This window comes from Rhinolophus ferrumequinum, chromosome 10 (assembly GCF_004115265.2).
Source record: "Rhinolophus ferrumequinum isolate MPI-CBG mRhiFer1 chromosome 10, mRhiFer1_v1.p, whole genome shotgun sequence".
In the NCBI taxonomy this organism is placed as follows: domain Eukaryota; kingdom Metazoa; phylum Chordata; class Mammalia; order Chiroptera; family Rhinolophidae; genus Rhinolophus; species Rhinolophus ferrumequinum.
The window spans coordinates 60,796,981-60,809,041 of NC_046293.1; positions in this window are offsets into that span (position 1 = coordinate 60,796,981).

Below are 12,061 nucleotides of genomic sequence, written 5' to 3' on the forward strand. Positions count from 1 at the left end.
TAGCTGAGTACAAATACATATTATCAATGGAACTTGGCATTACTTATAGGGATAAATGTTTAAAATATCAACCACATAATAAAGTACAAAAATAAAATAAAAGCTATTTTTCTGGAACGTGAAGCAAGATTCAATGAAGATAAACTTAGGGATCCTAATGTTCATTCTGCAGGAACAATAGAAATACTAATCTGACTCCCTGCTAATGCATGCTCACTGGGCACGGTTTACTCTTTGAGTCCCCCATATGTATTTGTAGCAGAAAAGATAGAGTTGACGCACTCTCCTTACCTTTTCCAAATGCCACACGAAGCCTTGAGTCATATCCCTATAGCTGACTCTGCCTTTGTGAGGCTGCAGCTAGCAACTCATCACGAAACTACCAGATTATTAAAGCATTTTTCCAATATGGAAAATAATATATCATCATTGTGGAAAAATTAAGAAAGATGGAAAAGTGTAAAAATATAGAAGTCATCTTTAAGCTCATCATCTAGAGATATCCAATATCACATTTTGATATGTTTTCATTTCAGACTCTTTTTATGCACATATATTATTCTTTTAGAAAACAGAGATTCTGTATATCTATTTTTTTAATGTTGGTTCAATATCAGAAACATTTCTATTGCTGTACCATGATTTATAATATCTGTAGAATATTTCATTGTATAAATAACTAAAACTGAAATTTTCTATATTATTTTTCTCTATTTCCATATTATTTCTCTATTTCCATGTTATTGAATTTTTCTATTACAAACAGAGAATAACACCAAACACAAGTCTTTATTTAAAAAAAGATTTTATTAAACTATAGCAAACATACAATATTATATTAGCTTCAGGGGTACACCATAGTGAGTCAACATTTATGTACCTAAATATACCTAAAGAAGTGATCACCATGGTAAGTTCAGCATCCATCTGACACCATACTATGCTATCACAATATTATTGACTATATTCCCTATGGGGTATATTATATCCCCATGACTTATTTGTTTTATACCTGGACATTTGAATCTCTTATTGCTTTTCATATTTTCTCCCCATTTTTCAATTTTTCAATTACAGTTGACATTTAATATTATTTTATATTAATTTCTGGTGTACAGCATAGTGATTAAACATTTATATAATCAAGAAGTGATCCCCTGATTAGTGTAATGCCCACCTGGCACTATACATAGTTATTACCATATTATTAACCATATTCCCTATGCTTTACTTTATATCCCCATGACTCTTTACATTTTATTTATTTATTTATTTATTTATTTATTTATTTATTTATTTATTTATTTTTAACATTTTTAAAATTAGTTTCAGGGGCACAAAACAATGTAATAGTTAGACATTTATCATTTATACCCCTCACACAGTGACAACCCCCCTCCCCACATCCACTACCCCTCTGACATCGCACACAGCCGTTATATTCCCCATGACTCTTTTGTAACTACCAATTTGTACTTCTTAATCCCTTCACCTTTTCCACCCTGCACCCAAAACCCCCTCCCCTCTACCACCCCAATAAACAGTACCCATCTGACACCATAGATATTTATTACAATATTATTGCCTATATTCCTTATGCTATACCCTACATCCCTATGACTACTGAATAACAACCAAATTGTACTCCTTCCTTCCCCTTTTTCACCCTTCCCCCTATCCCCTTCCTGTCTGGCAACCATTAAAATGTTCCCTGTGTTTATGACTTTATTTCCGTTTTGTTTATTTTGTTCTTTAGATTCCACATATAAGCTAAATCACATTGCATCTGTCTGACATACTCTACTCAGCACAATAATCTCCAGGCCCATTCATGCCACCGCAGATGGCAAGAACTCATTCCCTTCCATGGCCAAGCAATATTCCATTGTATATATGAACCACCTCCTCTTTATCCATTCTTCTATCGTCGGGCACCCAGGCTGCCTCCACATCCTTGATATTGTAAACAATGCTGCAATGTACATATGGATGCACATGTCCCATCAAAGTATTGTTTTGAGTTTCTCCAGATAAATACCCACAAGTGGGATTACTAGGTTCTTCTTTGTCTCTTGTTATTATAACCTTTGTTTTAAAGTCTGTTTTTTCTAGTAAAGTATTGCTATCCCAGCTTTTGTTTGCTTGTTTCTATTTTCCTGAAATATCTTTTCCATCATTTTACTTTCACTCTGTGTGTCTTTCGATCTAAAGTGAGTCTCTTGGAGGCAGCATATGTATGGTTCTTCTTTTTTTATCCATTCAGCCACACTATTTCTTTTAATTGGAGCATTTAATCCATTTACATTGAGAGTAACTGTTGATAGGTATGTAGTAATAGCCATCTTATTATTCATATATATTTTTTTCATCTTAAAGAAGTCCCTTTAACTTTCCTTTCCTTGGTGGTAATGAACTCCTTTAGCTTTTTCTTATCTGGGAAGTTCTTTATCTACTTTTCTAATCTAAATGATAGTTTTGCTAGGTAGAGTACTCTTCATTGTAGGTCCTTGCTTTTCATCACTTTTGAATATTTTGTGCCAATCCTTTCTGGCCTGAAAAGTTTCTGTTGAGAAATCAGCTGGCAATTTTATGGGATCTCCCTTGTATGGAACTAACTGCTTTTTTTCTTGTTGCTTTTTTTTTTTGTCTTTAACATTTGGCATTTTAATTATGATGTGTCTTGGTGTGGGCCTCTTTGAATTCATCTTGCTTGGGGCTCTGTGCTTTCTGGGCTTCATCCATTTCCTTCACGATGTTAGGGAAGTTTACAGTCATTATTTCTTCAAAGAGGTTTTTAATTTCTTGCTCTCTCTTCTCCTTCTGGTACACCTATGACGTGAATATTGGTATGCTTAATGTTTTCCCTGAGGCCCTCTAAACTGTCCTTATTATTTTTGGATTCTTTTTTCTTTTTGTTGTTCTGATTGCTTATCTTCTAAATCACTGATTTTGTTCTCTGCTTTATCTAATCTACTGTTGATTCCCTCTAATGTATTCTTCATTTCAGTTATTGTGTTCTTTATTTCTTACTGGGTTTTTTCTTTTCTATCTCCATTTTTATGTTTCCTAACTCTGTTGAAGTTCTCCGTGAGATCACTGAGCATCCTTATAACCAGTGTTTTGAACTCTGTATCTGGTAAATTGCTCGTCTCCATTTTATTTAGTGTTTTTTTTCTGGAGCTTTGTCTGTTGTTTTATTTGGGACATGTTTCTTTGTTTCCCCATTTTGTCTGCCTCCTTGTGTTCATTTCTAAGTATTAGGTAGGGCTGCTGTGCCTCCCAGTCTTAGTAGAGTGGCCTTACGGAGTAGGTGTCCTGTGGGGTCCAGTGGTGCAGTCTCCCTTGTCACCAGAGCCGGGTGCTCCAGATGTGTCCCTTGTATGTGCCCTTCTGTTGTAGTTGAGCCTTGGTTGCTGTTTGCACAACAGTGGGCGGGATTTGCCCTTGGGTGATTGGTTATGAGGACTGGCTCTGACTACAATGGAAGAGCCGTTGTGCTGGGGCTCTCCCTACAGAGCAGGGTTAGTTTTAGCAAGGCTTTGGTGCCTGCCCACTGTGCCCTTTGGGTGTGTTGTCCTTGGAGGTGGCTAGGTGATATTTCAGTTTGGTCCAAAGCTGACCACAGGGTGTTCCTGCCCCAGTACTCCTGGGAGGGGCCCCACCACAGGCCAAGTTTAGCTTGCCTGGAGCCACCTGGCATGACCCACAAAGCAGTCCAAAGTTGGCCACCATCCATGCTGGTCTATGATATGCCTCAAGAAGCCAAGCCGTGAACAAAGGCTGGCTGTCGCTAGTGCTAGACTTAGGGCTGCTCACCCAGATATATGGAACAAGTCAAAGCCAGATACTACTTCTTTGGGTTTTGTGAACCTTTGAGAGATTTTAGGAGAGTCTGCAGCATAAGCCAAGACAGGACTTTTGTACGGAAAAGCCACTAAAAGTGGCTTGATTGTGCCTGAAAGTTGGGTGGGGCGGAGTCTCAAGAAATCAATGGGGTGAAGCAAATTAACAGTGTTAGCCAGGTTGATGAAGATTCAGCTATGTTGGCTGCCTATGTCTGCACATCGGGAGTGAGGAGGGCTCAACAAAGAAACAATGGCTTCCTCTAGCTCCTCCATCTGGGAGAAAGCTGCCCTGGCAGCCCTTGCCCTGAAGCAAGACAACTAAGTATCTCCCCCTATGTCCCTGGTGCCTTGTGAGCTCCTGCCCCAGCACTGGAGCTCAGAGCAAGTGAGTCCATCAGTGAGTAAGTTCCTGTACTTTAAGAGTAACACCTGGGACTGCAGCCACCGTCATCTCACTCAGCTACAATCTCCACTGGTTTTCACAATCAGAAGTTATGGGGATTTCTATCCCTGGCAATGGAAACCTGGGATGGGGACCCTTGTGTGAGGCTGGGATCTTTCGCTCCTCCAGAGGGATCTCCACAACCAGTATATGCCTCCTGATTTTTAATGGTCACATGTGAGTGTGGGACCTGCCTGTTCCATATCTCCACCCCTTCGACCAGTCTTGAGGTGGCTTCTTCTGTATGTCCTTAGTTGTAGGGCTTTGGTTCAGCTAGACTTCAGGTGATTCTCAATGATAGTTGTTCTGTAGTTGTTCTGTAGTTTAGTTGTAATTTTGATGTAGTCATGTGAGTAGGCAAGCACAGCATTTACCTGCTCTGCCATCTTGACTAGAATCCCCCCAAACACAAATCTTTATATCTCTGATGATTTCTTTAAGTGATATTCCTGAAATGTCCTAAAAGTGGAATTATTAGGTCAAAGGTAAAAATACATGATTCTTGATTAACGTATAACAAATTAACTTAGAACGCATATATTAGAAGATGATTTTTTATATTTCTCTCTTTCTGAAGGGTTTCTGTTTTAGGCAATTCCCTACACAAAAGAAATATATTGCTAAGGGAACTCAGGAGAAAAAATCCTTTATGGATCTGAAATTTCCCTTGCAATCACCTCTTTATACTGAAACTTTCTTCCCTGACTTATCCGAAATTGGTGGATGCCTATATACCTTAAATATAAATCAGGCTTATTCAACTTGATTATAACACAGTGATTTAAATTTTTCTCAGATATTGTATTTAAAATGTCAGCGTTTGGATGACATAGTAGCATGTTTATGAAAGGTTGGTAGGTACTTGTGCCTAGTCAGCATACTCTGAATGTGTAGCCAATCTTACCAAGAGTCAAGATGCTACCCAAATAACCCCTTTAAAATTGGGCTTGTTTTCTCTCTGGGAGCCTGATTCCAATCCTATAGAAGGAAAACACATATACATATCCAGATTCTATAACTCTTCCTGCTGGTATTTTGAAGACAGCAACTTAGAACACTTGGCCATCCTGATGGTTGTTCCTAGTTTTCTAAGCAGATGGGCCAGAATCCAGTAAAATTGGTCAAAGTGTATCCAATAGAATTTTTGAAAATGTGATATTTAGAAGGCTAAATTTCAAGGAAGATAGCTTAGACAGATTTGACAACAGACACAAAATCTTACTGGATGTTCTAATTCCATCACACAATCCATCAAAGTTAATCCCAGATTTTATATTTGATTCTTATATTTACTGTAGATGGTAACATTAGCTAGGAAGGAGATTCCTAACTAAAACTAAAATAAAGGGCAGCAGAGTTTTTTATCTTCATATTGATGTTGATGGAGTTTGTCTCTAAGGTGTTTTTCAGCTCTTTTATAAGATTTCTGTTGTCCCGTTTGCTCAAGCTAATGGGTCTTCAATAGTCCTATGCTGAATTTGCAGCATATCATGTCATATGTTTTGATTGATGTTCTGATTGTTCTTGTTGAAGAGAACAGGATCTTCTGCCAAGTGAAGAAACACTCTCCTTTCCTCCATGTTCACTGCTCAGGCACTTGGAATGAACATCATGCTAATTCTCAGAATCCTTTTAAGTAAAAACAGTTTGATTGGTAAATTTGAATTTATATCCTATTATTATTCTCTTACCCACTTTTCTAACTGTTCATTATATAGATCATACTTACAAATTTTAAAATACTTTTCTACATAGTTAATCTAATATTTTATACTGAAATCATTTTTGCCCATGGCTACAATTATTAAGCTACAGTGCCTCCCAGACACAATTATTTATTATAGTTCATTCTCAAATTATTTATAATTAAAAAAATAATCATTATAACTTACGAGTGCATGTCCATGCTGAATTATTTACATGTGTGAGCTCATTGTGTCATCATAACAGCTCCTGAGTAGGTACTGAGTTTCAGATAGCAAGAGACAGAAATGATACTCAAACATATGTCTTTCAGACTGCAATGCCTGTGTATTTCACAACATTATGGTTATTGCAATACACTTCTTTCTCTTCCAACTAAGGGGAAAAGTATTTGGCAAACCTAAATCTGTCAGAGTTTATCAACAATGATTGCTGATGATTCTACTTCTGGAGCCAAATAGTTATCAATCACTAAATGACATTCCAAGCCGAGTTATTTCAGTACAGAGTCTTTATTGCATAAGACATTTTCCTATGTTTTATTGAAATAACTTTTTAGGATACTGATAATTAAAAAAGCAGAGAAAAAAATGATGGGGAGACTTCATAAAACATTACACTGTTTCCCTAGACAAGGCAATGGTGAAAAAAAAACCCTAAAATTTAACAACTGATGTCACCTTCTCTGGCTAAAACATATGAGATCGGACAGTTAAGTTCACAAACTTATCCTAGAAAAGGTGCTACATACCTCATTGCTGAATATCACTATAGTAATCTTTGAAGTACTCTCCTTGGGCAGCTATGCACTGACACCAGTGCCTAGTCCACCCTTCACAGCAATTTTGGAACTCTTTTTCTGGAATGGCCATCAGAGATATCATTGTGTTACCCTTGAGGTCCTGAATGTCATCAAAATGTCTTCATTTCAATATTTTCTTTATCTTCGGGTAAAGAAAGAAGACACTGGGGCCAGATTAGCTGAGTGGGGAGGGTGTTCCAATACAGTTATTTGTTTACTAGATAAAAATTCCCTCACAGACAGTGCTGTGTGAGCTGGTGCATTGTCATGATGAAAGAGCCATGAATTGTTGGTGAAAAGTTTAGGTTGTCTAACTTTTTCACGCAGCCTTTTCAGCGCTTCCAAATAGTAAACTTGGTTAACTCTTTGTCCAGTTGGTACAAATTCATAATGACTAATCCCTCTGATATTGAAAAAGGTTAGCAACATCATTGCAACAAGTTCGCAAACATAATTGTCAGACCTCACATAGTGTAAGGTACACATAATATGCAGCTTCTTTATTCATTTACTTCTTCATCCAATATTGATATCTTGAGCCCCTACTCTATTGTCTAGCGCCATACTAAAGCCATGATAAACAAGATACCTCCAAGCATCTCAGAGTTTATGCAGAAAGTCTTACTAATAAGTGAGTTTAAATTGCAGAGCCCTAAGGTTCGCCCTCACTAATTTAGATTCAGTATCTGTGGAGAGAGACCCAAGCATCTTTATTTTCAGTAAGCCCCTGGGGTGACTATGATGCAGATTGATTGGACCTATTCTCTGAACAGCAATGACCTAGTGGGAAATACAGATAAATAAACAATTACAATAAAATGTAGGTTCTAAGGTAGCAGTAAGCACAGATTACTATGCGCTACATGAGTATCTTCTAACATAGACTTGGGCAAAAGAGAAAAACCCAAGAGTTTCAAGTCTTTCTACAGTGTCTCAATTTTCTTTCTTTCTTTTTTTTTTAATTAAAGTTTATTGGGGTGACAATTGTTAGTAAAGTTACATAGATTTCAGGTGTACAATTCTGTATTACATCATCTATAAATCCCATTGTGTGTTCACCACGCGGACTCAGTTCTCTGTCCATCACCATGTATTTGATCCCCTTTACTCTCATCTACTACCCCGCTCCCCCCTTACCCTCTGGTAACCACGAAACTACTGTCTGTGTCTATGAGTTTTTGTTTCTCGTTTGTTTGTCTTGTTCTTTTGTTGTTTTGGGTTTATATACCACATATCAGTGAAATCATATGGTTCTCTGCTTTTCCTGTCTCACTTATTCTGTTTAGCATTATAATCTCAAGATCCATCCATGTTGTCACAAATGGTCCTATTTCATCTTTTCTTACCGTCGAATAGTATTCCATTGTGTATATATACCACAACTTCTTTATCCATTCATCTATCGAAAGACATTTTGGTTGTTTCCATATCTTGGCTACCGTAAATAAAGCTGCAATGAACATTGGAACACATGTGTCTTTATGGATAAATGTTTTCAGATTTTTTGGGTAGATACCCAGGAGAGGGATTGCTAGGTCACACAGTAATTCTATACGTAATTTTTTGAGGAACCTCCACACTGCCTTCCATAGCGGCTGCACCAGGCTGCATTCCCCCCAACAGTGTATGAGGGTTCCTTTTCCTCTACAGCCTCTCCAACACTTGTTACTATTTGTCTTGTTGATGATAACCATTCTGACTGGGGTGAGGTGATATCTCACTGTGGTTTTTATTTGCATTTCTCTGATGATTAGTGATGTTGAGCATTTTTTCATATGTCTATTTGCCATTTGTATGTCCTCTTTGGAGAAATGTCCCTTCAGGTCCTCTGCCCATTTTTCAATTGGGTTGTTTGTTTTTTTGTTGTTGAGTTGCATGAGTTCCTTGTATATTTTGGATATTAGCCCCTTATCAGAGGCACTGTTTGCAAAAATCTTCTCCCATTCAGTTGGTTGCCTCTTTATTTTGTTGATGGTTTCTTTTGCTGTGCAGAAACTTTTAAGTTTGATATAGTCCCATTCATTTATTTTAGCTTTTACTTCCCTTGTCTTTGGAGTCAAATTCATAAAATGCTCTTTGAACCCAAGGTCCATAAGTTTAGTACCTATGTTTTCTTCTATGCAGTTTATTGTTTCAGGTCTTAAGCTTTGATCCATTTTGAATTAATTTTGGTACATGGTGACAGATAGCAGTCCAGTTTCATTCTTTTGCACGTGGCTATCCAATTCTCCCAGCACCATTTATTGAAGAGGATATCTTTTCTCCATTGTATGTTTTTTGCTTCTTTGTCAAAAACTATCTGTCCATATTTAGATGGTTTTATTTCAGAGTTCTCAGTTCTATTCCATTGGTCTATGTGTCTGTTTTTCTGCCAATACCATGCTGTTTTGATTATTGTTGCCCTGTAGTACAAGCTGAAGTCAGGGAGTGTGATACCTCCAGCATTGCTCTTTTTCCTTAAGATTACTGTGGCTATTTGGGGTCTTTTGTGGTTCTAAACAAATCTGATGACTTTTTGTTCTATTTCTTTAAAATAAAATGCCATTGGGATTTTGACGGGGATTGCATTAAATCTGTAAATTGCTTTGGGTAATATGGCCATTTTAACTACATTGATTCTTCCAATCCATGAGCACAGAATGTCTTTCCATTTCTTTTTGTCTTCTTCAATTTTTTGAAAAAATGTCTTGTAGTTTTCAGCATATATATCTTTTACATCCTTGGTTAAGTTTATTCCTAGTATTTTATTCTTTTTGCTGCAATTGCAAAAGAAATAGTTTTTATTTCTTTTTCTGAGATTTCATTGTTAGTATATAGGAATGCAATGGACTTTTGTACGTTGATTTTGTAGCCAGCAACTTTACTGTATTCGTTGATTGTTTCTAATAGCTTTTTGGTGGAGTCTTTAGGGTTTTCTATTATATAGCATCATGATTTGGATGCCTTTTATTTCTTTCTCTTGCCAGATTGCTCTGGCGAGGACTTCAACACTATGTTGAAAAGCAGAGATGATAGGGGACAGCCCTGAGGTGTTCGTGAACGTAGTGCAAAGGGCTTCAGTTTTTCACCGTTAATTATGAGATTAGCTTAAGGTTTGTCATATATGGCCTTTATTATGCTAAGGTATTTTCCTTCTATACCTATTTTATTAAGTGTTTTAATCATAAATGGATTTTGTATCTTGTCAAATGCTTTTTCTGCATCAATTGATATAATCATATGATTTTTGTCCTTTATTTTGTTTATGTGATGTATCACATTGATGGATTTGCGGATGTTGAACCATCCTTGTGCCCCGGGGATGAATCCCACTTTGTCGTGATGAATAATCTTTTTAATGCATTGTCGCATTCGATTTGCTAGAATTTTGTTTAGGGTTTTTGCGTGTGTATTCATCAGAAATATTGGTCTGTAGTTCTCTTTTTTGTGTGTTGTCCTTACCAGGTTTTGGTATCAGGGTAATGTTGGCCTCATAAAATGAGTTAAGGAGTACTGTCTCTTCTTCAATTTTTTGGAAGAGTTTGAGCAGGATTGGTATTAGATCCTCTTTGAAGGTTTGGTAGAATTCACTAGTGAAACCATCTGTTCCCGGAGTTTTGCTTTTGGGAAGGTTTTGGATGACTGATTCAATTTTGTTATTGGTGATCGGTCTGATTAGATTTTCCAGTTCTTCATGGTTCAGCCTAGGAAGGCTATACGTTTCTAAGAACTTGTCCATTTCTTCTAGGTTATTGAATTTGGTGGCATATAGTGCTTCATAGTATTCTTGGATGATCCTTCGTATTTCTGTGTTATCCGTGATAACTTCCCCTTTTTCATTTCTGATTTTGTTTATTAATGTCTTTTCTCTTTTTATCTTAGTGAGCCTAGCCAAGAGTTTGTCAATTTTATTAATCTTTTCAAAGAACCAGCTCTTTGTCACATTAATTTTTTCTGTTGTCTTTTTGCTATTTCATTTAGTTCTGCTCTGATTTTTATTATTCCCTTTCTTCTGCTGACCTTGGGTTTCATTTGTTCTTCTTTTTCTAATTCTTTAAAGTGTAACGTGAGGTTATTTATTTGGGATTTTTCTTGTTTCTTGAGATAGGCCTGTAATGATATAAATTTCCCTCTTAAAACTGCTTTCGCTGCATCCCCAAAATTTTGGTAGGATGTATTTTCATTGTCATTTGTTTCTATGTATCTTTTGATCTCTTCTCTAATTTCTTCTTTGACCCAGTCATTCTTTAAAAGTATGTTGTTTAATCTCTATGTATTTGTGGTTTTTCCTGCTTTCTTTTTGCAGTTGATATCCAATTTCAAAGCCTTGTGATCAGAGAATATGCTTGGTATGATTTCAGTCTTCTTAAATTTGCTGAGGTTAGTTTTATGTCCCGATACATGGTCTACCCTTGAGAATATTCCATGTACACTAGAAAAAAATGTATAATCTGATGTTTTAGGATGAAGTGCTCTATAAATGTCTATTATGTCCATTTCATCTAATGTGTCATTTATGGCTGCTATTTCGTTACTAATTTTCTGTTTGGATGATCTATCCATAGCTGTCAATGATGTTTAGGTCCCTTACTATAATTGTGTTTTTGTCAATTTCTTCCTTTAGTTCTGTTAGTAGTTGCTTGGTATATTTCGGTGATCCTTGATTGGGGGCGTAAATATTGATGACTGTTATGTCTTCTTGTTGTATAGTCACCTTTACCATTATGAAATGTCCATCTTTGTCTCCTGTTACCTTTTTCACCCTGAAGTCTGTTTCATCTGATATCAGTATAGCTATACCTGATTCCTCTGGATACCATTTGCTTGGCATGTCAGTTTCCACCCTTTTGCTTTGAGTCTATGCTTGTCCTTGTAGCTGAGATGCGTCTCTTAGAGACAGCATATGGTTGGGTTTAGTTTTTTGATCCAATCTGCTACTCTGTGCCTTTTTATTGGTGAATTCAGTCCATTTACAGTTAGGGTGATTATTGATATGTGACTATTTCCTGTCATTCTATCTTTAGTTTTCTGGTAAGGCTGTGTCTCCATTGTTTCTTTGCCTTTTTGTTGTTGTCTATTATTTCTGTGTGGTGGTATTCTATGATGTTTCCCTCTGTTTCTTCTTTTATTACAGTATATATTTCAGTTCTGATTTTTTTTTTGAGTGGTTACCCTTAAGTTTATGTAAAAGAAAGTTTGATATTTAGAGTATTCCATTTTCTTCAGCACGCTTACTTTCTCCATTCCCATATTCCGGTTTAGGCCTTTACTCTCCCCCTTTTTATGTTT